This window comes from Acinonyx jubatus, chromosome B2, assembly GCF_027475565.1.
Source record: "Acinonyx jubatus isolate Ajub_Pintada_27869175 chromosome B2, VMU_Ajub_asm_v1.0, whole genome shotgun sequence".
NCBI lineage: Eukaryota > Metazoa > Chordata > Mammalia > Carnivora > Felidae > Acinonyx > Acinonyx jubatus.
The window spans coordinates 142,615,263-142,641,582 of NC_069385.1; the positions used below are offsets into that span (position 1 = coordinate 142,615,263).

The 26,320-nt window shown below is 39.1% G+C and overlaps 1 long non-coding RNA gene across 1 annotated transcript in view; it reads left to right on the top strand.

Annotated features, from left to right (window-relative positions):
- Positions 1–26,320, top strand: part of LOC128315709 (uncharacterized) — a 372,477-nt gene that overhangs the window by 171,418 nt on the left and 174,739 nt on the right. Inside the window, exon 4 of the long non-coding RNA XR_008298770.1 lies at positions 3,338–3,425. This is a non-coding gene — a long non-coding RNA (uncharacterized LOC128315709). The remainder of the gene's footprint in view (positions 1–3,337; positions 3,426–26,320) is intronic.

The following is a 26,320-nucleotide window of genomic DNA, read 5'->3' on the forward strand; positions in this document are numbered from 1 at the left end:
ATTTGTATCTACCATTACTTATAACTACAAACCTACACATACTTAGCACTGCCATATATGATGCACACATATACAACTCATCATACTCGGGGTGTAGTGGAGAGTTGGTCAAGAAATGCTCATTTGCTGTCTTTAATAAGTAGAATTATTTTCACAAGCCAATGACAAATTGTTGTGTGTGTGTGTGTGTGTGTGTGTGTATAGTATGTATATGTACAATATACATCCTAACATTTTATTTATATGAATATGAACGTTTATGTGATATACATCCTAACATATTTTGTTTGGAAACATACAATATTTTAGGGCTGCCCAGGTGTCTCAGTTGGTTAAGTGTCCAACTCTTGATCTTTGCTCCGGTCATGACCTCATGGTTTATGAGTTCGAGCCCTGCGTAGGGCTCTGGGCTGACAGTGTGAAGCCTGCTTGGAATTCTCTGTCCCTGTCTTTCTGCCCCTAGTCTATTTGTGCTTCTTCTCCCTCTCTCTCTCTCTCTCTCTCTCAAAATAAATAAACTTAAAAACAATGAAAACGTACACTATCTTAAAATACAGAATCATTTAATATAAACATTAATGAATAAAATTATTTTGCTTTTTCCATAAGCTATTTTGAGGGGCAGGGACAATCAAGAAAATTTCACTATTTTGAGAGGCACTAATCATTAAGAACATTTAACTCAGAGTTACAGACATAATTTTACCACTTTTTATGTGTGTGATCTTGATAAGATCATTTAAATTACAAATCAGTAAGAAAAAAACATAATTCTATAGGAAAATGGGTAGATATTTTGAATAGGCACTTCCCCAGAGATGTTATCTGAGTGGCGTATAACCGTCAAGGAAAGTCAAGGCAGAACCATAATGAAATACCACCACAGAGTCAAGAGAATGGCTAATATTAGAAAGCCTGCCAATACTCTCGTGGTAACTCTCATAAATTTCTGAGACAGGTAGAAGTTCAAGGTGAGGGAAGACATGCATCCTAGTGTGGAAACCTCAGGACGGTAAATATAGTTAATAGCTCCCAATTCATTGATCTCACCGAGCAGCTCCTCCTTCAAGTTCACCATTAGACCCTCAGGGAGGAACGTCATAAGGAAGAGGACTATATTCCCCCAACACTAGGGGTTTAGATGGGGACACAGAAGAGAATGTCAGATACTAGTCAACCTTCACCTGCATTTTTCGTTTCATCTGCCTACTCAGAAGGGCCTTGCACTAAATAGTGTTGCCACGGACCTTGCTGTGGGCCTTCAGTGAATCCTTAGGCAATGGTGCAAGATGAGGGAAGAGCAGGACTGAAGCCGTCTTTTTGAATTTTGCCTCTCAGAGTGGCCACTGATTGTCTTCCTTCCCTGGTTGCAGAACAGCCTTCAGTGTCAAAAGTTTTCTTACTGTTATTTCCTGCAGTGCCCATGTTTTACTCTGTATTTGTTCAAGGACTGCTCGCTTGTTTGTTTTGCTGGGTGGCAGAGAGAGAAATTCAGTTCAGTGGGATGGAGAGCCTGTGTCAGGCTCTGCATGGACACATATGGGCTTGACCAGCAGATGCTAACACAACACGGTCCTCCAAACTGGAAAATTATAGAATTCATTACATGTTAAGTCCATAGTGGACAATGTGGATCAATCCAGAGTCTGAACGCAAGTCTACCGGGGTGAATCAAAGCCAACAGATCCGGTCCAAAAAATAAAGAGTAGAAAGTGTGAAAAGGGAAAAATTGTGTGGACAAAACAATCCACATGAGTTGGGGGCTGGATATATTTAGCGTTTCATCCAAGTTTAAAAATACCGAGAGTGTGTACTGAGAGCATTGGGTAACTACTGAATTAGTTCAGTTATACGACTTTTAAAAATAGTTATTATTCCACCCTCAAGATTATTTAGCCCCTATTTTGTGTTATGTGCTCTTCTAGGCAGTGAAAACCTGGTCACTGCCCATAGGAAGGTAGTGATGGAGGATGACACGTAAAGAAGTGTGTATAATAATATACAGACTCATGTACTCCAACTTCAAGTTGATTGAACCCAGAGCATAGATGAAAGAGTTGGCTCGGTACAAAGATAGGAAGTCTTCTTCCACCATAAAATATGACAAGAATAAAGGATTGGTGGTAAGAAGCAGGGGGAGTTGATTTTTCTTAGGTAGGAAATTCACTAGATTTCCCATTCTGAGTGAGAAAGTGGCAAAAAATTAGAAGTATAAAGATAGAATGCTAAAGGTTGAAAATATCAGAGAACAGAGTAAGAAATATGAACACTGAAACAGAGAAATATTGCCCGACAGCCAAGTTGGGGGTGAGACTCATGAATTTACGGTAATTTTGTGACTTTTTTTTTTTTTTTTTTTTTTTGGCCAGTAGCAATTACCCAGATTAGAGTCATCCATAGTTGAAGTTGTTGATTGGGATTGAATGAAAGAAATTGAGGATGATTTGGGGATACTGGGCAAGAGAATTAATTGAATTGTTGCAGAATCGAGCACTGACACCATATTGAAACATTGTGTTAAATACATCTTAACACCCAAAGATGAGATCTCCAAGATTGAAAAACAGCAACCCTATGCAACATGAACTGGAACCACCTTCTGTTAGTTTCATGGCATTCATTTTGCTTTGTAAAAACAGCTCCGATTAGAAATTAAAATAAAAATTGGTGCAAGATAAATGCCTCAAAGACTTTACGACCCTAGCTTTTGGCTTCATACTCTACAAAAATATTTAAAAGAGCTACAAAATTAGGTGGTTTCAGAAGCAGTTACTAAAATTTGACCCTTTAAGTGATGAACCAGCTTGAAAATAAGAAAGGTTAAATGGGTTGATGACTTAAGCACCACCTCGTTAATGCACAGAGAAACACTTGCCAAGATATTTAAAGAAGAGCTAAAAAAAAAAAAAAAAGGTGCTAACGTAATCTGTGGCTAATCGTCTCATCTCAGAAAACATACTTTGTGACCAAAGAAAACACAAAAGAGTGAAAATAATAAGTCCGGTTTCGAAGTTTTTAGCTTTTGTTTATTACTAGTAGGTAGAAAACATACTGTGATTTGTGTCCCTTCAGGTTAAGATTAAGCACAACGAAACTAAACAGCCACTTAATATGATTACGGACTGAAGCCAGCAACACGTTCAGTCCTGGCACAATGGAGAATAAAGATGTGCTATTGTGAGTGGATATCCGAAAAAATCCTCTTGACTGGATAATGCAAACCTGGACAGTAGTTTAGGAGTATTACTTGGTACTTTGAGGTCTCAGAGAAGCTATCACTCTGGTTCTAAATGTTTCCGAAAGTGCCAGATCAACAGATCTATTTTACTTCTTTTAGCTCGGTAGCTTTCATCAGGGAGAGATGCTAACGGATCACAGCCGGAACACGTACCTAAGAATGGACACAACCTGTAACCACCAAGTAGGTAAGTAGTCTTGAAAAAGGTTTCACTTTCTTAGCCTCTATCTCTTCCAACTATTAAATTGAAGATCCGCTATTCGATAATTTCTAAAAGTCCTTTCAGCCCAAATATTGTATTCCCTTTAAAGATAGTATTTTGTGGATTGTACACATTATCTCTCCACGGTGGCTAGTCCTGCTCTTCAATGAGAAGAAAGTGCATTATCCTGATGGTGTCTTAACAGGGTGATCTAATAGGTCTGTGGAGTGGGAGAAGTGACTAGAAAACATAAAACCCGGTTTCGTGCCTGTTAATTCCATCCAGTGTTGTTGACAGTTTCCACGGTGGTGGCATAGGAATTATCATATACCCTTCTTGTTGCTGGATCAAGATGCAATGATACATACAAAAGAACTTTGATCGAATAACATAATATGATCATAAAGGGCTCTAACGATATATGAGATTGGTACTCTGTGCACGTTTGATCATGTGTCATTGTTAACCTGTGGAAGCCCAGGGGCTACGCAGCTGCATTGGACTTTAAGAGTACAGTATTTATAGGTCCACCAGGAAAATTGGGTTCTATGAAGTAGATCTGTTAGACTGATTCTCCCTCTGATTATTTAATCTTTCAATAAAAGAAGTCCCAGCTAATATCCCTGAAGCTTTGTTTGAGTGACCTTATAGACTGATACTAAAATTCATTTGGATGAGAAAATGGGCTGGAACAGCCCAGGCAGTTTTAAAGAAGAACAGTGGTGAAGGCAGTAGCAGGACTAGGAGGTGAAGAGGTTTATTCCACATGATAACAAAACATTTTGAAGATGGTCGTTAATATTCAGTCATTTTCGTATAAGAACACTCAAAAAAGGCCGTTAGTTTTGAGTAGAGAATGTATGTATGTATGTATGTATATATATGTATATTTATGTATTATTTGTTTATTTTAGAGAGAGAGAGAAAGAAAGTGCATGAGTGGGGAGAGGGCAGAAGGGGAGAGACAGAGAGGGAGAAATTTTTAAGCAGGTCCACATTCAGCACAAAGTCTGGTGCAGGGCTCGATCCCACAACCCTGGGATCATGACCTGAGCTGAAATCAAGAGTCGGACGCTCAACAAACTGATCCACTCAGGCGCCCTGAGAATCTATTTTATTTGCCAATTTACAATACTAAAATGGGAGAAATCTGAAATACGCTACAGCATGGTGACCATTCACTGCTCTTTTTTTTTTTTTAAAGTGAGAATCCTAACAGACATTCACAAAATTCTAAATGTAAAGGAGCAAAAACTATATGATACAATAAGATGTAGGAGAATATGCTCGCTAACTTGGTCTTGGTTGGAGTATGCTCTTTGTCAAAACACAAAATGCAAAAACCATAAAGAAAAAACAATTGAAAAAATAGTGAAATGCTAAATGGAAACTCTGTAAACAAAGTTAAAAGATGACGTGTGGACTAAAAACTGTTTATATCCTGTATATACCAGATGGCTAATATCGAGAGTACAGAAAGAGACATTGGAAATTCAGAAAAGATGGAGGGAGGAAGGAAGAGAGAGGATGAGGAAGGAAAAAGGTAGGAGGGACAGAAGGGGCAAAGGAATAGACCTTAATTCACATAAGAGGACACAAACATGTCTGTGTATATGTGGCAGATACTGGGTACATTTATATATTTATTTATATGTACACATTATTTTTACAGCTGATAGGTATTTGTGTGGATCACATATATATCACTGTCTGAATATGGACAGTTATGGGGGGGGGAATTTATCTTAATCTGCCAGAGTGATTGGACCATTGAGAATAAAAGAATAAAACCAGTAGTCAGGAATTAAAATCCAATGGCAGGTCTCTTGGAAAAAAAAAAAATACAAAAAAACTAACTGAGATTGTAGAGTAGGGTTGAAACAAGTTTAACAAAGTTTGAATGTGAGAAGCAAGGGCTTTAGAGTCTGGGACCTGCTGACCTTGTGCCATGATGTTATTTGTCTAGACCTGTGGTTAGAGTAGGGTACTTTACAAAGGAGACAGCTTGAGCAGATGCCTCTAAACCGAGTGTGGAGATAAATTCGGATAGCAAATCTGTTTACCCATACTGACTGATGGCATTCTTGAAGTCCTGGGGCACAATGAGACTGATCTGACACTTCTGAAGGATCTTGGATGTCAGATGAACAGGAGTGGGTTATGGTTGAGGCGATTTTACTCGTGTTTCTAAGTTTAGCTGGAACCAAAAGATTTTGTGGGAGAGACAGAAAAGTGGCCATATGTGATTTTTAAATTCTCTTCGCAAATGGCTTCGTGATATTTTATTCCTGGGAAGGCAAAGGCAAATAAAATAACACCAAATCAAAATAACATTTTCTGACGGTGTGGTTTGGCTTAATCAAACATTTAAATACATTCGAGCATTCTGTTTAGGTTATGTGAATTTTCAAAATACAATCTGAAGTCAAGGTAGACCCAATTTCCATCAATTTGCCTTCTATTCTTATGCATTCTAAGATATATTTATAACTATGTATGTGAAAATAGCACCTTTCATCATACTCTAGACTTGCCAAAAACCAGTTAATAGATTTTATAGAGTTTGGCCAAGGTCTAAATTTATATGAAGAGCACACGGTGGTCTTATGTACACAGTTTGTTTTGCTTTTAACCTAATTAGGTTTCATTCCGTACCCAATAAACATTTTGTTGAGGGTTTCACAATGTCCACGGCCATATAGCTATTTTAACAGCCAAAACATGTCTTGAGCTTCAAATCTTTTCGTCATATTAGTTGTGGGAAATTGAATGTTTGGGGACTAGTTGCACAGGCTGCTTAAGGCCAGAGAAAGTGGCCTGGGGGTGGCCTCCTCTCTCTCTGCCCGAGGGTCCGTGCTGAGAGAGGGGCTGTGCTCCTGGGAGGTGCCGCACACTCTTTCCGCCCCGAGAGCAGTCTCCAGGCTGGAGGCCAGCAGAGCATTCCAGCTACACTGGTATTGGACCCACCTCAGCCCTGCACTCTGACTCGTTCCTCTACCTGTGCGCTCCCTCATATGTGCTAAGGTCCACATCAACTCCCAACAGAGAGTGGTGATGCGCCTCAGACAGGTACTGGTAGTCTAATGCTTGGAACAAATCACACTCCGTAGCCCGGAATGAAAAGCCATCTGTGATCTAATCCTGAACTATTTACCCGCCTTTCCCATTTCCCTTCATATATCCCAGGCCTCAGGATCCACCTACTACATTCCCGCCACCCGGTGCTTTCACACTATTCTGGGGTTGCTCTTATCACCTCAAATACTCTCCCTCTCTCCCTCCTGTCTCTACATATTCCAAGTTCTCCTATTCTTCAAGGCCTCACCCAACTTCTACATATTTCTAAGAACTTTCCTCACCCCTGATCCTTTTTCGTTGTTCATATCTTTGGACTATCCTTGATAACTTCCTCCGACATTCATTACTCATCTTCTGAGGTGTCTCCCTTCCAAAGTCGATTCTGATAAACGTAAGCAGATTCCAAGGAGAAGAAGGTAAAAGCGCATCTCTAGGATTACTCCCTGGAATATAAACAAATCTCTGGAAGGGAATGAAAGGGAAAGGTTTTACCTTTACTACCCTGGGGCATCTCCAGAGAGGGAGATGTCTCCAGCTTTCCTTTCCTGGAGTATCTATCTCCTTATACAAACACTGGCCATAAATACCTTTTCTCAGAGGGCTTAAATCATGCCCAAACATGAGATAATTATGGAGAATTGGCTTCGCCAGCTATCATGTGTTGGCCACATTATGTACATTATCTTCAATCCTAGCTACAACTCTATAATTTAGATATCATTATTCCAGTTTTGCAGATGAGGAGCCTGGAGCTCTGAAAAAAGTCAAATAATATGCCCAAAGCTACAGAGTTACTAAGTACTAACATCAGGAGTCAAACTGTGGTCGTTTGGCCTGAAAGCCAGTAATTTTCCATCACCAAACCAATGAATGCAGCCCACCGTCCACTGAAAGCAGCCTCACGATGCTTAATATGAATTTATTTAATGACATGTATTTTCTATTTTTCCTATTCTCGTGTAAGCTTCTTGAGGACAGTCATGTCTTATATCCTTTTCTATGCCTAATGAAGTGAATAGCTTGTGACTATTACGTGCCTTATTAAGATGGCCTGTGTGACGAAAATCTGTCAAAATACATGTGATGAAAACTTGACATTATGCCTCCTAAATAATACATGATTGTGGAAAAGAGGTCACATCATAAAATTCAGATAGAGGAACCTCTTCCCTGAAATATTAATAAGGATCTCAACTATTTTTTCCTCGGCTGACAAGGTAGCCTGCACAGTATTTATGAAAATTTGATGTCTAAAGTTTAGAGGAAGTAACTAAGAGTTGTTAATAAACAGTGCGGATAAATATATAGATAAATTGTATGAGTCAACTCACAGGAGAGCTCATGTTTTAATATAGGATATCTTGAAAACTGAAAAATGTACTTCGTTTTAGAACGAAACCATCTCTCGTTTGAACCAGAAATATACTCGATGCTGAAGGGTCAAAAGTAGCGATTGACTTAAAGACTTTTTCCCCCTCAATCTGGTTCTGGGGCAAAAGTCTTTATTTATTTTTTATAACAGTGCATCTTCTGTTTACATGATCTTTCTTCTATTTTCATAATTCATATCACTGGAATATGTGTTCGTAGTCCTTCATTCTCTGAAACCGGGCTGCCCACTGTTCACACCTTAACGAGCTTCTTAAGTAAAAACATTAGAGACTGTTAAACGCTTATTGCAAAACTTAGTCCCAGACTTGTCGTTTAGATACTCTAGTCAAGTTATTCAGTAGAATAAATATATTTGCCAGCATTTCCCCCTTTCGGCCGGCATTCACTGCTTTCTTTTCCTCCTTATGTTAAATCAGGAGTTGTTAAGGCTGTCTGGCATTCTTACTAAATAATTTGCTTTGAACACATGTCCCTTCTTGAGATACAAAATCACTATTCCCAACGAATATTGAAAGAACAAAATATATTTGCACACGCTTTTAATAAATGTTAAAAGTGATATTTTAAAATAAAGAGGTATTTTTACCTTTCTTCACAAAGATAAGAAAACAGAAATGCAAGTACTCACGAGTAGGAGGAAGGTTTTGTTTCATTATTACTTTAAACCACTTTGGCAGTGGTTTTCCTTACATATATGCAGGATATTAAAGGGTAGCTGTGTGTGTGTGTGTGTGTGTGTGTGTGTGCGCACACGCGTGCGTGATTTATTGTGGAACCTCTTTCCCCAAAAAAAGCTCTGCTATTTTAGTAAAGTTCAATATATTTCCTTTGGGGAAGATTAAATAAAACATGTTAACTCAGTTAAATTTGGAGTCTGATGACAAATGAATAAGTGTGTTCCAGTTAGGGAGGCACAGGAAATCTGTCCAGCAAAGGACTAAACTGAGAAATAAAGTTTGAATGTACACTGGCAGAATTTTGCTGTTTGTTGCTTTGGACTTCAGTGCTACAATATGCCATTAATTTTAAGTAGTAAATTAAAAGAAGAAATAACTTTCCCATATTCTGGCGCACAACCCAGCTGTACAGCTACATGCTAAAATCCAAATCTACCTATAAAGATGCAATGAAACTAGGATGGGGCAGTGGGTCATATTTTACATTTGATTTTGGGGCATCACATTTAAAACCAGGATATCTTTACTTAAGCCCAAATGATACACCGAAGGGGCTACTCAGTTCTTACCTTGTGATAATGGAACTAAGAATTATTCTGGAGGTATGGAATGTATCCTTACTGTGAATTTTTAAATCTATTATTTTATGTACAGGGTAATTATAAAAATAGTGTTAGGAATTACCTTGGGGTCAAACAAGTTCAGGTCAGTTGACTTTGGTAGGCAAAGTTAGGAAAGTCAGTACCGAGTTATATTTTGATGTGTTTTGCTCAGGATCAAAACTGAAGTTGATGGCAGACAATTAGACAACCCAAGTATACGTGTTTCTAAAAGTAGAGTAGGCTCTCCAACCTCATAATCCCAGTGTGACTCAGCTGAGAGGTATACAAGGTAGCATTGCTATGAATGCTAAACTCACAGATGTAGGCATAATTTGTTCCTGCATTGTGAATTTGAAATCTTTGAAAAACTCCCACAGATGTAAATGGAAACTGCAGAACTCTCCATGTGCCCCAACATTTTCCTTAACCCTTGATGCCCGAACAGGGCTATGCACCCTAGGAAATCGCCAGAGTCCCTCTTCCGTTCTTGGAACAGAAATTGAGTCCCATTACTCTGCCTGTTCATAGAATAACTATTTCTCCTAGAGGGCAATTCATGCTTGTAGTTCCTCATCCGTAATGAGGGCAGAGTCAAACTCTATGAGAACAAAAACCTGGAAACAGTGAAATAAAGTAATAAAATGATTTATCTCTTAATTATTCTTATATTTCCCATGAAGGCTAGTGTCCTTTCCCAACGTCGCAAAGTTCAACAGATGATCATCTTCTAAGATCAGTTATACTATATTTTCTGTTTCTTCTATGCCATCCAAAAATGCATCTTTGGTATGGTGTGTTTGGTCAAGGATAAATCAAACCATGAGTATTCATATACCCAAACCACAGTGGTTTGCCATGTTTTGAAGGAAATTTCTAGGTAAACCTGTTCTGATGTCTGCAAGAATTATAGCCCAGCATTGAGGATTCAGTTCATTGAATTAAAGATGGACAGGGTTTCTCAGATGATTGGAATTTAATTTCAAGGAACGATTCAAAAGGATTTAAAAAGTTGATATTTTCATTGGTGTTGAGTTAGCTGTATTTGCAGGTAAAGTTTGCATTACCTTGAAAAAATGACCTTTCTATTTTTTTTTTTTTTTTTTTTTTTGGAAAACATTGTCATACTCCAGAAAATGTAAAAAATGATTTGTACCTATGAGACACTGCATCAGCTCAGACAGGAGCTGAAAAATGTTGGAAAATGAAACATAAGACTTCATAACATACAAAAAAATTAGGGGCCGGAGAAAATCTCCCAGCAGAGAGAGAGAGACAAAAACAGCAACAACAACAACAACACCACAACTATTTTCAAGAGAGCTATGTAAAATGGAATATATAATTGCAGTTTCATTTGAAGGGCTTCCTAGGTCTTTAAAAACATTCTAATCCCACTTTTCTATCTCCAGACCAAGTCACTGCCAAGCAGCCACTCACATGAAGTATTAGTAGCTGGAGTTACCATCACCCATGGGTGGTGTTGGACCTTTGTGGATTTTGATCACTTTTAAGTGTAAATGATTGAAGAGTTTAAAAATGAGTGGCTTTTAGAGAACTATAGTAGGTAAGTAGAGCTACACTAAAAGATTGTAAGGTGGGGGCAGGTTAATGCGTGTGGCAATCTAATTGTTATTGGAAAAAAAATAATCTCCTTGAGCCTAATAACCACGGAGAATTAGGCAACAGGATTTTGACAGATAGACATCAAGTGTCTGTTTGAACTAAGTGTTTTTGCTTTTATCTCTATCTCTTCGTGATAACTTCTGAGGAAGTTGGATGACTTTGACTGAACTTAGCAGAAAGTTCAAGAGGTACCTTAATTTCAATTAATGAGTCAGTCTGCCATCTTGATTTAATACAAGTTTGGATGATTTGGGCTTATTTTATATTAAAAAAACTTTTTTAACATTTATTCATTTTTGAGGGACAGAACGTGTGTGGGCAAGGGAGGGGCAGAGAGAGGAGATACAGAATCCGAAGCAGGCTCCAGGCTCTGAGCTGTCAGCACAGAGCCCGACACGGGGCTTGACCCCACGAACTGCAAGATCATGATGTGAGCAGAAGCCAGATGCTCAGCCAACTGAGCCACCCAGGCGCTCCTGGGCCTATTGTAAATATCATTTTTTTCCAATTTTTTGTAGCAAAGAAAAATAACCAGGTCCTTTAATATTGCCTTCCTTGACATAAATGTTGATTTAGAGCAATTCTGGGTTTAATGTCCATGGAGACAATTTGTTTCAGATAATGCACATATTTTGTTATATCCTTCAACATAAATGATAATGGTAGAATTTCCTCTCGTTTTTATTTATTTTAGGGTTATTTTTTAGTTTATTTTTTGAGAGAGGGAGAAAGAGCAAGCAGGAGAGAGGCAGAGAGAGAGAGAGAGGGAGAGAGAGAATCCCAAGCAGGCTCTGCACTGTCAGTGGAGAGCCTGATGCAGGTTTTCAACTCACCAAGTACGAGATCATGACCTGACCCAAAGTGAGGAGTCCAGCGCTGAACCGACTGAGCCACCCAGGTGCCCCTCCTCTCTTTTTAAAACCAAATATATAAAATTAAAGTTTAGAAAGAGTTTTTTTTTTTTTCTGTAGTAGGTAAAATGTGCAGGTGTCAATCTCTCAAGACTCTGACGACCAGCTACGTTCTGGGAGGAGCCTGACCTTGTGTGACCTCGAGTTGGCCGACTTCACGCTCTACCCCACTATTACCAGTACACACAGGCAACATTTTCAGGAGGGGATCCAGGAGATGTCCCAGATATATTGTGAAGCCAGGCCTAGCCAATTCTTGTACAACGTTGCTCTCCAGTCTCTTCCTCTTTTTTTTTTTTTTTTAGTGTTTATTTATTTTTGAGAGACAGGGAAAGAGACAGAATGTTAAGGAGGGAGGGTCAGAGAGAGGGGGAGACATAGAATCCGAAGCAGGCTCCAGGCTCTGAGCTATCAGCACAGAGCCCGACGCGGGGCTTGAACCCATGAACGGTGAGATCATGACTTGAGATCATGAAGTAGGATGCCCGACCAACTGAGCAACCCAGGCGACCCTCCAGTCTCCTCTTCTAATCAGATCCTCTCCTACGCTATTAGAAGCCTCTCTCCTTCTAAGACCCACCAATATTCCTACTGCCAAAGCATTGTTGGAATCTTTGGAGCTAAGTGTCAAGGCTAGTTGTATTCCAAGCAGTGGTTTAAAGAATCCCTTTAGACGGCAAAGTGTGGCATATTTCCATAATGGTAAAAAAAAAAAAAAAAAATACCCTTAAAAAATTAAAGGCTCTTCCCTTCATACAATTTTGAGTTTCAGGCGACTCCATTAAGTAGAATCTGGGCAGGGACATGCAGCTTAGTAACAAATGTCCACAGAAACTGCTCTCCTCACTGCGGATCAGGCTTTCTTGCCCTTCTGCTGGATTTTCCATTCACGTAGAGTTATATTCCAGGAACTTTTTCAGTCTCTCTTCTGGTAGCCTTACGTTGGGCTTCTCCCCATTAAGGTGTCTGGGGCCGTTTCAAAGCAGTGATGGTGCCAAGCCTTAAGCCATTTGCCTATCATCTCCATTACTTTTGCAGATAAAAATCTTTTGGGAGAAGAGAACTACTCTGATACAAATTATTACTAAACGTTCCAGGCTATCCTCTGGAGCCTTGTAAGTGCTGAGGGTAGAGTTCGATTCTGGAGGTAGATCAAGACGGATGCCATTACAGGTTTGCCAATGAGGCAACACATGCGTTATTATGGTGTCGTTAGTATTGTTATTAACTCTCTGGTGGCGGTCATTGTCTCGAAATCTATTAATGAAACACAATAACCTCATATGAGAAGCCACACATCAAAGTGCATGTGCATTTTAAGATGCATTTCTGGGCCAGGGATATGCTACGTCAGTGCTCTCCTCCCAGTATTCCAAGGTGAAGGTTACCCCCAAGTCTTATCAAAGGCTCTCCTGAGCATGTTCAAACACTCCCAAGATCTCATGAGGTTTTAAATCCTCTGAAGCCTCACTGGTGCTGACAGGCTGAAAGGGCTGTCTTGTGGCTTAGTATACCTTCCATCAGCCAACAACAGCATCCTGCTCACAAATCTTCATCCAGTGAGGAACCCCATTTCTTTTTTTTTAATGTTTATTTATTTATTTTTGAGAAAGAAAGTGCACACACACAAGCAGGGCAGGGGTAGAGAGAGACAGAGAGAGAGAGGCCACACTGTGATCTTGGGGCCTAATGCGGGGCTTGAACTCACCTACAGTAAGATCATGACCTGAGCCAAAGTCAAGAGTTGGATGCTTCCCTGACTGGGCCACCCAAGCGCCCTGAGGAACCCAATTGCTGAATCTAGTCTGCTGTCTGGAATAAACACGGTACGCACCTCCCGTCTCCGGTTCTGTCGGATATGGCCCCAGAGACAATAATTATTTCAGGACCGGGCACCTGGGTGGCTCACTGGGTCGAGCATCCGACTTTGGCTCAGGTCATGATCTCACAGTTCGTGAGTTTGAGCCCCACATCGGGCTCTCTGCTGTCAGCACAGAGCCTGTGTCGGATCTTCTGTCCCCTTCTGTCTCTGTCCCTCCCCTGCTGGTTCTTTCTTTCTCTCAAAATAAATTAACTTAAAAAATTGTTTTTTTACATTATTTCAGGATCAAACCAGTACTAGCACTCTAGTGGCATCTTCCTGAGTTTCCATATGTCTGTGATTATTTAATGCATTTCTGCAGTTTGGACACACAACTTTGTGTTTAGTAGGTGTATTATATTGAAGACAAGCCTCTTTCTGCTTTTGCAAGTATCAAAGGAAGAGTATGTCGTTCTTACTGACCTAATAAATCAAGAAGTTAAAATAGTTCATCCAGAAGGTAACTATCTCCTAAGAATGCAGCTGCAGAAAACAGAGAAGAAATCTCCATCTATGGTATTTCCCCTGCATTTTAGCATCTAGGTCTTAAAATGTGTCTCTTAGAGCTATTATATCATTTCAGGCAAACGAAATACTATATTTCATTTCAAGGAAAAGAGAACTACTCAAAAAAAGGGAGCTTCTCCCATTTTGAAATATTTTTTCCTAAATATAGAATAATAGATTTTTATTGTGGCAATAATCAAAAGTTATATACAGAAGGAAAATCATTTCCTATAATCCCATCAGTGAGTGTTAACAATGGTTAATGTTTTATTCAGTTTACTTGGAGTCTATTTGTCTACCTACCTACATACCTATCTATAAACTGCCCTACTCTCTGATAACAATATTGTAATAAGACCAATAGTAAAAGCTAACATTTACTGAGCATTTTCTATCTGTCTGGTACTCTTATCAGTGCTTTTCAAACATCAGCTCATTGAAATTTTTATATCTTTTTGAAAGGAATAGTATTGTTATACCGACTTCTATAGAAGGAAAAACTGAGGCAGAGAGAGGTTAAATAACTCTTTTCAAGGTCATGTAATTAGCATAAAGCATATTTAGAAAAAAAAGTCACAGGGGCTCCTGGGTGGCTCAGTCACTTAGCATCCGACTTCAGCTCAGGTCATGATCTCACAGTCTGTGGGTTTGAACCCTGCGTTCAGCTCTGTGATGAACAGTTTGGAGCCTGGAGCCTGCTTTGGATTCTGTGTCTCCCTCTCTCTCTGCCCCTCCCTCCACTCACGTTCTGTGTCTCTCTCTGTATCAAAAATGAATAAATGCTAAAAAAAAAATTTAAAAAAACCCCACAAACACACAAATATAGAAACCTACAGATTCAAGGCACACGGACCTATACACTTACACAGACCCAACCCAATACACACATACACTATCCAGCTTGTTAATAGTGAACACTTTATGGGGATTTAAAGATAAAATAAGCCCATTATGAAAACCAGGGGAAAACGCACAAAAGTAAAAAAAGGGAAAGAACAGTCATCTGATCCCACCATTTAAAGTAACCACTGGCAACATCCATAAACTATTTTCTTCTATTCAACTATTTTCTCCTATTCTTCTATTCAAAATATATTTTATTTTTCACTGTTTATTTCTTTTTGAGAGAGAGCGAGTGAGTGAGAGAGAGCGCACATGAGGGGTAGAGATAGAGGGAGACCCAGAATCCGAGGCAGGCTCCAGGCTCCGAGCTGTCAGCACAGAGCCCGACGCGGGGCTCGAACTCACAAATTGTGAGATCATGACCTGAGCTGAAGCCGGTTGCTTAACCGACTGAGCCACCCAGGCACCTCTCAAAGTGTATTTTAAATGATTCTATGTATATGTCTTTAGATACCACTTTGGCTTTTTACTCAGCACTAAAGCGAATGCATTAGTTCTGAATATTGAAAGCTATGGTACCATAACTTTTCCTAACCCTGTGATAATTCTGTGGAGTAAACACAATTCAAATGGACCTAAGACAGGTGCTACTAGACAGCATTCACAGTAGGACACAGGCTAGAGACGATATGTCCCCTGTTCAGTATCTCAGGTAGTCAATTAAAAAGATATTTATGGACATCAGTTATGCCTGAACTTAACAGGGATGTTTTGATCATGAAGATGGAGTTGGAAGTAGCCTTTTAAGTTCAGGAGGAACATGGTTTGATGTCACACACGTGATCAGATTATTTAGCATCGTGTAGGCAAAGGCACTGAGGGAAACGTAAACCTGTGTGCACAAGGGCCGGACAGGCCTCCTGCAGGCTGGGATGCTGACTCCTCATGGAGCATAAACCTACAAGTTCAGATTGGGAAGAATCAGAGCACGCTGGGATGGGACACGGGCGGATTCAGAGAACCGTGGGACCCAAGGAGAGTTACTTTCATCTACAGGATAGAAGAAGCATAGCTGAATCATGTATTTTGCTAAATAAAGAACTCATTTTCGAGATAACTTAAATTGACCTGTATTTGCTGAGGTGGTTAAATCCTTGGTTCTTTGTGGTGGAAGGAACAGACTATTCTGTGAGTATATCCAAGAATGTTTGTCCCTTGAAAATAGAAACTTGTGTTGGGACGCCTGGATGGCTCGGTCGGTTAAGTGTCCGACTTAAGCTCAGCTCATAATCTTACGGTTCGTGGGCTCGAGCCCCGCGTCCGGCTCTGTGCTGACAGCTCGGAGCCCGGAGCCTGCTTCAGATTCTGTGTCTCCCTCTCTCTCTCTGCTCCTCCCCTGCTCATACTCTGTCTCTATCTCTCAAAAATAAACATTAAAAAAAAAAAAGAAAGAAAACAGAAACTTGTATTTTTAGCCAATCAGCCAGTCTGTCTTCATTGCAATGGTTAACCCACTTTCATTTAATGTTATTTACCACTATGGTTTGGATTAAATCTATCCCTTATTGATATAGACACAAAAACCCCAAGTAAAACCTTAGCAAATCAAACCTAGTGGAGTTTATTCCAGGTATACAGGGGCCAATTAAGATGAAAAAAAAAAAACAATATAATTTACCATATTAACAGAATAAAGGAAAAAATATTATCTTAATATATGTGGAATGAGCATTCGATAAAATTCACCACTCATTCTTAGTCAAAAGCCACTGCAAAGCAGGAATAAAAAAGAACTTTATCATTTCGGTAAAGGATCTACAAAACCTCTTCAGCAAATATCCCATTTTTTAAAAGTTTATTTATCCACTTTGAGAGAGAGAGAGAGAGAGAGAGAGAGAGAGGCCAAGTAGAGGAGGGGCAGAAGAATGCCAAGCAGCTTCCACACCATCAGTGAAGAACCCGATGTGGGGGTTGAACTCACAAACCGTGAGATCATGACCTGAGCCAAAGTCGGACACCCAAGTGACTGAGCCACCCTGATGCCTCCAGGTAATATTCCATTTAATGGTGTGTGTTAATGCTCTTCCTCTAAGGTGGGACAATTATCACCAGTTCTGTTCAATATTATGCTATAAGCTTAGAGTAATAAGAAAAAGCCATATTACAAGCAAACAATTAGAACCACTATGTGAATTTAGCAACATTGCATGATATAAAGTTAGTATACAAAAAATTAGTTATATCTACTGTCAGCAGATGATCAGGAAATGAAATTTTAAAATAGTACTATTCATAGTAGCACAAAAACTTCAAATACTGGAAATAAACATATCAAAACATGTACAAAGTTTCTACACCTGAAATTATTAAACATTGCAGAGCAAAGTTATGGAAGACTTAAATAAGTGGAGATTTTCATCTTATTTATGAATTGGACTACTCAGTATTTTTGAGACACTGATTTTCCCCAAATTAATCTATAGTTCCAAACTATTTTTTTAGGATTTTTCTCTAGAAACTGACAAGTATATTCTAAAATTTATATGGAAATGCAAAGAACCTAAAATAGCCAGGATAATTTTAAACACAAAGAACAGGGGAGGGTTTACCCTACCAGATTTAAGTCTTTCTATAAAGCTAGTCATTAAGGTTGTATAGTATTCACATAAGAACAAGAAATAAGTCAATGCACCAGAATAGAGTCCAGAATCATTAACTATATAAGATGATACATCCGTGTGATATATATACTATTTTACAATATGTTGCATATGTATGTACTACTGATGATATATGTGTATATGTCAATACGTATATTAGTGAGTCCGTTATATATATATACATACACATATATTATCACTTGATTTATAACAAAAATTGTATTGAAATTCAGTGAGGGAAAACAAGTATTTCAAAAAATGAATCAATGACAATGTAGTGAGATATCTATAAGGGTAAGAAATGAACCTTAACCTCTATCTCACAAAATTTGTCCAAGAGGGTTCATATACCTGAATGTGACCACTAAAGAAATCGGTTTTCTGCAAGTGGGATTGCAAGCTTTTTCTGTAAAGGATCAGGCATAGAGGCTTTGGGGGCCATGTAGTATCTGTTGTAATTATTCAACTCTGATGTTGATGTTGATGGAGACAGGCAAAGATAGTATGCAAATAGATAAGCATTGCTATGTTGCACTAATATTTATGGACACTGAAATTTGAAATTCATCTAATTTCATGTGTCATTGATATGTTTTTCTTTTGATATTTTTGAAACTATTAAAAAATGTAGAAACCAATCTTAGGTCATGGTTCATATAAAAATAGGCGGTGGGTTGGATTTGGCCCATAGGCTATAATTGGCTGACCTCTGTTCTAGACGAACACATAATAAAATGAATATATTAATGATTTGGGAGTAGCAAAGATTTATTAAAGATTTGTAAACCATCAAACAAATAACAGAAATCCTACAAATTGTTATTTCAAACAATTTTAAAAACCTTGCATTAACTATGAAGCCCGTGTAGCAAGCCATCAGTTGAGAGAAGAAATTGTTAGCACATATACTAAGAAAGGACTTGTATACAGCATACATAAAGTACTCCTTCAGATCAATTAAAAACAAAAGGGAAAGACACCAGTCTTTTAATAAAAAGGCAAAAGTCTTTTTTTATGATTTCACTTATATGTGGAATCTAAAACACAAAACAAATGAACAAACAAAATAAAACAGAAACAGACATATACATACAGAGAATAAACAGATGGCTCCCAGAGGGGAGGAGGTTGGGGGATGGACCAAATAGGTGAAGAGGTTTAGGAGATACAGTCTTCCGGTTATAAAATAAATAAGTCATGGGGGTTGAAAGGGCAAAAGTCTTGAACAGGCCCTTTACAAAAGGAAATATCCGAATGGCTAGAAACCATAGGAAAAGATTCTCAACATTATTAGTCACCAGGGAAATGCACAAACACGATGAAATATCACTGTACACCCCACGGTAGCTAAATTTTAATAGCAAAGAGAATGGCAGCTTGGTAAGGACGTGGAGAAACTTCAGCCCTCGTTCATGGCTAACGCAGATGTAAAATTATACAACCACTTTGGAGAGATTTTGGTAGACTCTACAGACCTAAAAATACGCCTACCCCATGATTCAGTTATTTCACAACTAGTATACGTAATTTAATCCAGCTTTTATCACTATTTAACTAATGTTTTGGGATCCATCTGCCAGGTTCCTAAGCTTACCTCCTAATTGCTTTTGAATTCAGCTTTTGGAAAGAAAGGTATAGTATTTTGGGGCTCTCTTAAAGGCCAACACAGAGATTCTAAAACAAAAAACAAAAAACAAAAAACTTAAAACATTCATGTTCATTCCCAGTCCTATTATGGCCAGCCTGCCATTTAGGACACCTCCATTTAGTCCAGTGGTTCTCGACTGGGACAGAATTGCCATCTCGGGGGAACTCTGGCAGATTCTGGAGACATTTTTGGAGTGTGTTACTGGTATCTAGTGGGTAGAGACCCAGGGCACTACTGAATATCACATTGTGCAGGAAGGCCCTCCCAAACAAAAATTATCCAACTCAAAATATTACTAGTTCTAAGATTGAGAAACTCTTCTCTAGCCTCTTTTTTCCATGTCAGACCCAGCTTCCTGGTTTCTTACTTTCCTCTTCTGGATTTCCCTCTGGAACTACCCATTATATTGCTCCTCCTCCTCCTCCTCCTCCTCCTCCTCCTCCTCCTCCTCCTCCTTTTTTTAAACATGTATTTATTTTTGAGAGACAGAGACACAGCTTGAGCAGAGAAGGGGCAGCGAATGAGGGAGACACAGAATCTGAAGCAGGCTCCAGGCTCTGAGCTGTCAGCACAGAGCCCAACATGGGACTCAACCCAGGAACCATGAGATCATCACCTGAACTGAAGTCTGATGCTTAACTGGCTGAGCCACCCAGGCGCTCCGCCCCCCTTATTTTACTTCTATTCTGCAGAACAGGTTAGCCATGTTCTGGCATCTTGGTATGAGACAACTCCTAGGCTAAGTGAGGAAGAAGGAAAGTACTCTTATACTTACATCAATTATATATTAAAGAATTTCCCCAAACAAAAGCAAGACTCTCCCTGAGAGCAATTGTGGTGCACATAAATCTTCCTACCTCATTATTCTTAAAATGAAAACTATATGCAACTTAACTGAGACTTATCATAATAAATTGTAATTAATTTTTACTAAAGACTCAACATGTAGTAAGTAGCCCCAAATACATAATGGCAGCCAAGTTCTCAGTTAATTTCAGCTAAAATACACATGGGCGACACACATATTGTACTTTGAATAGTGTACGATCTTCTTAATTATACACATATTATAAAGTTAGCGTGTACTAAAATTAATATGAAGAGAAATGCACCAAAATAATAAACAATTTCAAAAAGTGGTTTTGCAAAATGTCAGAATATTACTTATGTGATGCAAAAACTTCATGCTTCAGAGTAAGAATGTGTTTTTGGTGAGAGGGTGTGCTGAGAGGGATGAATTAATGTCATGTGAAATGATTACCAGAAATTTCCTGAAGATGGTGTGATAATGTTTACCCCAGAATAATTGAATTTTGATCATAAGCTAACATACGGCAACACTTTTGATGAGCTGGAAATGAATCTGGCCAAATCACCATGGTGGTCACAATTGGGACACACCGTCCTAAGAAAACCTTTTAAGGGTAAGAAAATCCCTTAAACCACTTATTGTATCCTCCTCAGATCCTAGGAAGCAGCTGAAAGTCAGTATGGTTAGACCAAATCCTTTAGCTACAGTCTGAGAATACGAATGGCCTTAAAAAAAACCCTCTGACCTTGGTGGCAGGTGTCTGAGTCATAACCACCACATGGATTTAAATAGCTAATTAATTTCATACGTTTGGTTTCTCAATTGTTTGTTTTCCGGTTCCCTTGTTGTAGCAGGTCTGTGCTGTCAAGACCATGTGATAAATATGTCTTTTGCCCAACACAATAATCGTTGTCGCCAACAAAGATGATAATTTATTTCACACTTCATTACAGCTATCATTTAGTGAATTATTTTCAATGCTCAACTTAAAGTATCAGTAGATATTTATAAACACATGCAGGGTGTAGGAATTCCGTATATATTTTTTTCCTTAGCACACTGACATTTCTGAGCTAATGAGAGATTAAATGAGAAATCTAATCATTGCTTGGATCATCTCTGTAAAGTACTGTTGATATTCTTAATTCCAACATCCTTTCAAAACAGCGCTAAAGCCCCAGGAGGGACATAGTATAAATTTAGAAACTGCCCATATCACATTTTCAATCTAACATACATAGGCTTAGTTATACAGAAGTCTTCTAAAAACCCTTTTAAGATTCTGTTGCTCTTTCCCTCAAAAATCTGCAAAGATTCCCATTATTTGAATTGAGATGGTGACCATTACTTTCTTTGAAGTGGAATAAAACTTAATTTCTGAATCAATCACTAGGCATGCAGTACAAATTGAAATTACCATTTTAAATTATACTTGCCTTTATACACACACACACACACACACACACACACATATATATACTATTTCTCCAATTAGATTATGAGCACATTGAAACTAGGCACTCCACTCTTTATAGGCATTTAGAAGGAGGTATATTTGGAAAGATTCAACTCTTAGTGATTATTGGCTACTATTAAATGTATTTGGCAAGATGGTATAAGAAAAAGAAAAGATCACAAGAAAAATGGCCGTTTTGTAAGCAGAAATAAAAGAGAATAGAGAAAGCCTAGAACTTTGAGACTTTAAAGAATTTAACATCCTACTGTTCCCAGATGCAGGAAATAAGAGGGGGAAATACCCTGGAGAGACAAGAGCTTTTTGAATCCCAGTCCTGTGGCCAATGTCAAATTGAGGTCATGGTTTCATGAGTATGTAGTTTCAAAGTGGCTACCACTAAGTACAGAGAGAAGTGTTGTGGGGTTAAAAGATGTAAAAAGTAGGGCAGATTTGAGAATTAAATCTAGGGGAACACTATATGTAGATATTGGTGCATGTAACTAACTAGAAGCAAACACCAGAAGCCTATTAAGTTTTTGCAGGAAATGTATCGCCTAAAAGCACCAAAAGCTGAAACTAAAAATGGCTTTGTTCAAAATTAAAGTAGACTTGAGTTGCCACTGTTGCATAAGCAGGAACATGATCCCAGAACTGCACCACCTTCAGGAGGACATATTTCCTAATGCCCACTTCGGATGTAGCCATGGAGCATAATGAATAAAAACCCTCTCCCTTCTGAGGTCAGAACCCGGAGCTACAGAGATAAATGGCAAATGGGGTCTAATTAGGGAACTTCCCGACTGCCGGTTCAGGAAACTTTATAATGTCTGCACCATAGGAACACTGCACACCAGAAACTGTTGAATGTCTTCCATTGTTCCCTTTTCAAATAGGAGCTTTATGTGGCTACTGTCCCTACTCCATCACTGAATATTGGGGGTGTGCGTGGTGAGGAGTGGCAGAAAAACTTTTACTCTCTAGTATGTGTTTTACCGTATGGTACGTGTGTGTAATTTTCCACCCAGCCCTCGAAAATGTTGCTGTCCTTTACGATTCTAAAGATTTAACTTCACGGTATTCAATAACATTGATGATATTTCACCAATAGCTCTGAGTAAAATTTCTCAAGGAGCTCCTCTTTAACAGGTCTTTCAAAAGCCACAGGTAATCATATGCATATCCGGGGAACCCCAGGGCCGGCAACCCAATAACAAACCCTACAGAACCCATCAAGCCCACTCGGTCCAAGCCAGTCACTCACATGAAAAGCAAGTTGTGGGAAGCCCTCATTTTAGACACCATCAATCACACTGTATTCTCAGATTCGTGCCACTTCACATTTATTTAGTTTTCATGGAAATGTTATTTATTAAGCACTTACTATGTGTCAGACATTGTGCTAAGCACCAAGGACATATTGATGAATAAAACAGATGCCATCTTTCTAGAAGTCTCTCTAAAAGCTGTTGGAAACACACTGCTGAATAGTAAACACACACATTTGAATAGGAAGTAGTCTGTTGGCAGTTTGGTGGTTTTAGTGGAAAACATGTTAGAATATTTTGTATACTTTTCACAAATACGAAATGTATATTAATCATGATTTTTTACACATATCCTCTGGTGTTACATTTTTAAAGGTTTAACAGAAGTTGTCAGGTCTGATCCGGTCAGTTTATCTTCACTAATGTACCGTTAGGGTAGAGTTTGTCTTAACTAATTGTTAAAGATTCAGTGCTGTATTTTTTATTTGTTGAATTTGTTTTATTTTTCTATTGTATTGGATTGTACCACAATGTCATAAAAATAAACTGTCTCAAAAGTTATCCGCTAAACATAAATGGAATCAATAACAAATATTGAAAATAAGGCTTTATTAGAGACTCAATCTATTTTCCCTGACTCCTCAGAGTGTCGTCTGTTACGAACCTGTGTCAGTGAGAAATGTAAATTCAGCAAAGACTTCTTGTTATTTTCCAAGTATATTGAACCTTCTTATATTCCATGTAACGTTTCCAGAACAGTGTAAAATAATGCTTTCAGTGTGAAATGGCTTCATGGAAAGGTACAGAACTAGAATCAAGTGAGAGTATTGCTAAGAAGTTGTAAAATCTGCATGCTTCCTGAAAACTACTTCAGAGAGAAAGTAGGATGATCAGTTGGTGGTATTCTTTAATATGACTATTGGATATTATATCAGTGGCATACAATATGGACGTTCAATTACTCTCTTACGTGCTAACAGATATTTTTATATCGCAGTTTGATAAAACAATTGGCTTTTCGTTTAAGTAGTGGTTATTTTAAGAAACACAATATAATCTGGAAATAGCATTTGCTTCATAAGTGACGTAGTCACAGCTATCTGATCAACAAGGAAAGGCATTGTCACGTGAACAAGAGAGGCTGCCCAAAGATGGCAATCCACTTACCACATTAATTAGAGAAAACAGCTGGAAGTCAATACCAGGTCTCCGAATCTGGATTCGGTGATGGAGAAAAGAATTAAAATTGAAAATACAATCAAGTTTTGCTTCTGAAGGTATGCCTTTTCAGTATGATGTACACATCCATATTACAATATGCCGACTGTGTGGGAAGGGTACTCACATGAGTATCCGATAGCAGCAAAGAGAAGACTTTTTAAAATTATTTCATCAGGTGACTAATAATACCAAAGGGATACCAAGATTCTGAGTAACATAATCTAATGCTTCAGAACCAAACAACCATGGTGTAAGCACAAGACTGTTAGGATTTCTAAACAGAACTGATTGTCTTCTAACTTATTTCATTGTCAAGAGATTTACTTTTTACCACACATATTCGATTGGAAGAACCAGTCAATCATGTGTTACTGGACATACTTAGAAATATCATCAAGTTTCCTCAACAGAACGTAGATGTGCCCCAACACTGAGTGTATCGAGAGTTGATTAAAAAGCAGTTACCATTGCCACCCAAGCTAAATCTCCGTGACCACTGGATTCTGAATGTAACGTAGTCACCTTTCGGTAGCTGAGTCATCTTCCGTGGACAAGAACGGGGACTCCTGGGTTCAACCCCAATGGCCAGAATTATCTGAAAGACACATGAAGCAGTCCCTGCCTTTCTCACGGCTTTCAATTGCTGAGTTCACCCTCATTTTCTAATTTGGGAAAAACAGAGAAGCAAGAGAAACTAATGTGGTTCAAGCCAACCATTACCAAGTCGAATCTACAGCAAACACTAACAATTACGGATTTAAAAATAAGATGTTCTGTTCTAGTGTTCAAAATTATGGTGGACTTGGGGCACCTGGGTGGCTTGGTCAGATAAGCCTCCAACTGTTGATACTGGCTCAGGTCGTGACCTCGTGGTCGTGAGATAGAGTGCAAAGCCTGCTTGGGGATTCCCTCTCTCTCTCTCTGTCTCTCTCTCTCTGTCTCTCTCTCTCAAAACAAATGAATGAATATTATGAAAATAAATAAGGTCATGATGGTCCTATTTAAATGTCTACAATTAAGGTTTATTTTTGTTAAGCTCTAGTTAAGGAGTCTTTAGACAGGCTGCCCCTGACGGCTCCCATGGCAGACCCTAGAAACCTCTGCTGGAGAAAGTCTTCAGACCCAGCCCTGGCAGCTGTCTAACAGAATTTTTGGTCTCTAAGGATGGCTCTCTTTACTTCCTATTCTTTCCTGGTTCCCAGAAGCCCAGGTAAGTTAAAAACAAAAACAAAAACAAAAAACAAAAAAAACCAACCGACCACCACCACCAACAGAAAACTCTCCAGGAGGAAAGAATCTAGTCAACAGATAGCTAAGCCGCTTTCTTTACATCACATGACCTGTCCTCTTCAGGTGCATTTTTAGTTTGGGACCAGGTTCCTCCTTCTCAGTTTCCTTTGGCTGGGGAACTCGCTCAAGCCAGGGGGCGATGCCCAGAGGCCAACACAAATGCTCCAAGGGCAAGAGTCTATCATCCCCTTTCTAGTTGTCGTTTACCAAATTCTTTGTGAAAACTTCATGGCCAGGGGCTCTCATGACAGATAAAACTGTACCCCAGGAGTATACACATGTGTTCCAATGATTAGGAATGCTTGTTAGCTCTTATTCTGATCTAGAACCAATTCTGACCAAAGGTGATATACCAGTCGAGGGTCAGTGCAGGAGTGAGATAGCACACTCACAAGGATCTCATTGAAAATTAATTTACTAAATGAACCACCTCCAGAGGTGTGATCAGGGTGACAGGAGATTTCACGCAGAGGCATGTAGGGACCAGCAATAATGCTGTTATCACCTCTCAGGCCTGAAGAAGGAACTGGATTCTCAGAGCCTGGCGAAAGCAGGAGCTCCTGACAGGAATCCTGGCCACATAGGAATGCATCCATTGCCAGAGAATATCAGCAAGACATGGGAAGAGTGTGCAGATTAAATGCCTCTCTCTTCCTGCCCTCCAGTCTCTCCATCCGTTCTTCCAATTGGCCAGACCCAGCTGGCCGGCAGAGGCCAAAGGACCTGGGTGTTGACTGGTCTTCTAAGACACAGGAGAGTACAGAGAAGAGAATATGGACTCCGCAGAAAGCAGGTTGAGAGGGCACAAGAGTGGATGCGGTTCTTGCAACAACTGTAAAAACAAGCCGCATGGCGTTGAATCCATTTTACTTTTTTGTGTCTGGATATTTCCCCATCCAGATTTCAGGCTCCTCTATGGAAAGGACTTGGGTCATCCTTGCTTGAATGGCTCTTTCTGCCTGACTACCCTGTGTTCTCCGGAATCTCAGATGTGGCCTGACATCCAGCTGCAACCCTGTCACTAATCCAGAACTC